The following is a 5207-nucleotide window of genomic DNA, read 5'->3' on the forward strand; positions in this document are numbered from 1 at the left end:
CACTTATTTTAGATTTGTTAGACTATGGCTAAACACATTAGGGCTATCTGCCTAAAGGAAGGGTTTACTTTAGAGGGCCTTCTTGGACAAACTGATTCTTATTTACATTAGACTTCGAGAAATCTATGAAAATTCCCATGTAGCCGACGCGTTCGTCGAGATTTGGAATCCAAACCAAACTACCCCGTATTCAACACATTTAAGTTCTCAGCCGCTGGGGGAGGGGGGGATTGAATTACCAGTTGGTTTCTACCGAATTTTTTATATGACTTATAAGCTATTTTTTCCCTCTTTTCTGCATGGCTTTGTGGTGTAATTGGAAGCATACTTGACGCGTATTCGAGAGGTCCAAAGTTCGAGTCCTGGCGAGGGCATTGCACATTTTCCCCCCTTCTCTTGCTTCAAAAGGAAAAACAAACAAAACAAAAAAAAGTAATGACTCTAAAAACTGACAAGGAAATCATGAATAAATTTCCCCCTGAATCTTATTTCTTTCTTGTTTTTTCCTTCAAATTTTTGACAGCGATAAGTTTTTGAAACTTATCACTGTTAAAAACATTTTTAACAGTGATAGCACTGTTGTTAATTTTTAACAGTAATAAGTTATTTTATTAAATGACTGCAAAACATTCTAGTGCAATCTGGAAATGAAAGGTAATATTTAAAAGAAAGATCAATATTTACGATTGTCCCGTAACGCCTTGCAAGCTCACAGGATTCTTTCGGCAGAAATTGCGCAATTTATAGGGAAAAAGGATAAATAAGGGATAATTTTGAAAGCTTCTGCGGAACCAAACTTCTTTCTGTTCTTACTTGTCAAACAGAGAGCGGAGGAGAAAACAGTGTGAAGAATTAAGATCTGGAGAATGGGAAATGTGTTAGCGAACTTCGTATTTAACTTCTTCAGTATTCACAGCACGTCTTTCCAACAAGGAATCTTGCGTAATGATGTTGGACGATGATGAATGGCACAAATTGAACATTTCTTTATGGATTACGATAGTGATTTTAGTGATTTGATTATTGTACTAATTCATCGTGATTGGATCACTGAGTGACAGAAGCTTAATGAAAGTGATTTCTCTATAATCTTGAAACACAGCAATATCTTCATCTAACCTAAGTTTGTTCTTGCTGAGTGTTCTCCACTTCTATTTACTGGTTCCGAGTTTTTCTTCTATTACTATATTGTTGTAGAGGATACATTTTTTTATTGCCAGTTGGGGAAAAAGTAGAAAAATACCTATTACCTGGTCTTTGAGAAGGGACCTCTTTCGAATCCTGTTATACTTGATTCATTTTACGTAGAGGTACATCATGGGTTATATGAGTATAAACCATTGAACTCTGGGTATTGAGCCCTCGGTCTAAACAACCCTTATATAACCATATTCCAAATATTTTATTGAAACTAAAAATACGCTTTCTTAGGAAAATTTTCATGAAAGTACTACATTTTGCCAGACAACTTGCATGCGCAGACAACCTGAGTACCATATATGGAACGTTAAAAGTTTTCACAAAATTGGGGTATCTCGTAACTTTTTAGTGGATTAGATTTTAGACGAAAAAGTAAAATGTACTGTTATCCAGAATACGGAAGAGGAATTTAAATAACCAGGCTTACATTTTGCAAGATTTAAATGGATTGAGAATATATGAAAGAAACCGGTTTCGAGATTTTTACTTCTACTTCATTACCAATAAAGATGTGCTTGTATTGATAAGGAAAAGACACTCTTCGAGGTAGACATGTATCAAATGTACGTTTAAATTTGTTAGAAAAAAATTATTTAACACATTAAAATTTTATGCGGGGAAATAAAATAACTGGCTATTTGTTAATAGAAGGAAGAACTCTGAATTCAAGACAGTTTCATTAGTTTTATGTTACTTACTTTCTACCACCTGAAAATAAACTAATAAATACTCAAACAGCATATATTTTTCAAAAGCCTCCTCCTGCTTAGATGCAGTTACTAAATTATGGATGGTTTAGCTAGTTAATTATTAACGTAGCTCGGAATCCAGAGCAGATTTAATCCTACTAAGTATGACACGCTATGATGGTTGCGCAGCAACGGAGATCATTCATTATGCTAAAATTAATAAACCTATTGGAAACCACCGTCTCTAATTCGTACAATTAATGGTGAGAATGCATGCATGGGATTGCAAAGATATATGCATCGTTTTCAAATGTTTTGTACTTTCTTCTAATGCAGTTTTCTGAAACTGCAAGGGTGTCAACAAATATTGTAAGAAAATTCAAAAATATTGTAATAGTCAACAAATATTGTAAGAAAGAAACAAGGTGAGCGGTTTTCTATAACCCCATTTACTCTAAACATTTCATATGACATAATATCCACAAAACGTGTTCAGAAAGCAATTTTAAAAAGCTTAAACATTTCTAGAATGTTTTAATCAGTAAAAACACTTTGGTCAATATAAAAAAACAACTATATCGAACTTATTTCTTCGTAGATTTTTGCCGTTTGCATTTTTGGAAAAAATAAATAAATAAATACTTCTTTTCGATCTCGTATAAAAAAAAAATCTGTTGTGTAAACCACATGACTTCCTTGCACGGAATATTAAATTATACGCATTTTTTCTTGCATTTCATTTAAACTTATTGGATTGAATTAAATCTACTTCGTCGATAGCGCATAAACCACAATAGAATAAATGCACTTTTTAAAATTCACTATATTTGTTTACCATAGCGACACTCTGGAGCCAGGTTCACATAACAGCGTTACATTTCGTCCATGTTATAACTCAGAATGCATATAAATTTATATCATTTGAAAAATTATCTAATCGTTGTTACACGTTCTATTCAAATACTGTAATAAATCTAAAAGGATGTATAAAAGAAATTAAGTAAACAAAACAAGAAAGAAACAATTTTTCACAGACGATTAGGTATTTCTCATTTAATGAATTCAGTTCTCACTTCCCGACAAAGCAAAAATACATAAAAACTCAAAATATCTGTATTAAAAATTACGAAGTAAATCTGAAACACTTATTTCCTCGAATAAATAAATTCTAGAATGGATTAAGCATGATTTAATTCGCAATAATAAAGGAAAGCGTTATCTTTGTTGTTGCGAAGCTTAGTCTCTCTAGAATCCGCTATTTTGCCAAGTTTGGAATGTAAACAAACATGTCCGCCATCGCAAAATTCATTAGGCTTAGCTGTACTTAAACAACTTTTAAATTGCTGATAATTCGAAAAATACTGCATATAGATTTACTAAAGGCATAAAAACCTTAACCGGAAGATAAGAACAACATAATTCAATAACATAATTTAAAGCAAAAAATGCACAATTTACAAACATATGAGAATAAGGAAACTGAGCTCACTGAGCCGAGTAACAGAGTAGATACATACATACGATTGCAACCAAAATACGAGGTACAGTCCTATATACAAAATGTCAACGTTCTGAGGCTACTCGTTTTTGACTTATGCGAGATACGTACGTACAGACGTCACGAAAAATTATCTTCGGAATTCATTTTAAATCAGTTTCATAATTTTTTTGGGGGAAAAGAGTCCTTTGTTCTGTACTTATTTGCGGATGTCACGCAAAAATATCATTAAATTGCATTCGATAGCGGTCAAAATGGATATTTTCGTTGAAATATGTTGCCTGAAATTTTTCGCGATTACAATACTTCCTTTTTACTTCATACAAGGAAGTAAACATTTCTAAACACATGACAAACATGTAAAATAATATTATTAGAGTTAATAAATAGTTATAATAAACTAACTATTGCATAAACGACTGATTCTCATTCGATAGGCAATATACAAATTTTTGAAATACATCTTTTAAAGGTGCCCGTAGGCGTTCTTACGATCACCACCCAAATTTTACCATCAGGACCAGGTATTAGTTCCTTAGTTCTTTTTATTCGACAGCAAGGCCATTTTCAGAAACTTAAATTATTTACATTAACAATGCAAAAGCGTGAGAAGAAACTATCTCTAGAAAACTGCCAGCCTTTTGTTTCACGTGGCTTATATAATCATGGTGCCATGTTTTGTGTACTTGTTGAACAATTTTTGTTCTCTGCCAGCGTGGTAACCGATTGTCAGACATATTTAAAAGTTCGATGATTCTGGAATTACGTTATATCGTTCAATAAAATCTTTTAACGCTTAGAATACAAAACCCTAACCCAGATTACATTCAACAGATGAGCTATAAAATTTATTAACTCAGATTTATCCTTAACATTCTGGACTCGACAAAATGATTTAACTGTCTCAATTTATATTTAGGATTTCAGTTCAATTTAATTCTCTAAACAGAAAGAGACTTTACGCTGATGAAAGGCGCAGAGATATGGATTAGTGATTTATGTTGATAGAAGATAGCAAGGGAAAAATATATTTCCATCTAAATCCTTTAAAGCACTTTCTGATTCTCTGGAGCCCTGCAAGAGCCAAATAGCAAGAAGCTTTTAAATCTATAGATGACTCAGAATTTAGCTTGCTTGTCTATTTTATAGTTCTTTTAGCCTGCGTTACATTTAAGAGTTATGCGGACGTAGATAAAACAGCTCCTGACATTTTCCCTGTTATCTGAAGAAAGAACTGTCACATTATTCAAGAAGAGGATCAACAGTACGTAGGAAAATAGCTTACTATTTATTACTGTTCTTTTATTCTTGTTAAAAAAGGATCAAAGTCATGAATTATAATTAACTTCATTGTTTAGTATATACCGTGTCCACAAAAGCCTTTACCCGGTTCTTTTTTTTCACAATCGCGATCGCAGACATGTATTTCTACTTACCAAAGTGTTTTAAATGAAGCTAATATTTTTGTAAACGTTTTTGATATCAGTTTTATAAAAGTTAAGAAATTTAATCTTTTACAAGCTCCTCCTGTACCTCGACTTATATTTAGAAGAATTTTGCAGTCGTTATAAAAAATGAAGCACAAAATGTTTGACTCCCGTACGGAAAAAATTGACCGAGAATTTGAAATGTTGTTATGGCGTTACTTATGCTCTTTTGTCTGACGTAGTCAGCCCAAGCTCATGAAATTCCTCGTGGCAAGGAGCTCAAGATTACGCCTGTCGTTGGCAACAGCCTTGAACATCTTACGGATGGCATATTTCACAAGTGCACATCAGCGTAGCCACCGAGGGAGGGGGTTCGAAAATGGACCAATGAGC

This window comes from Stegodyphus dumicola, chromosome 10 (genome assembly GCF_044657685.1).
Source record: "Stegodyphus dumicola isolate Sdum_Otavi_A_Nest chromosome 10, ASM4465768v1".
Classification (NCBI taxonomy): Eukaryota; Metazoa; Arthropoda; class Arachnida; order Araneae; family Eresidae; genus Stegodyphus; species Stegodyphus dumicola.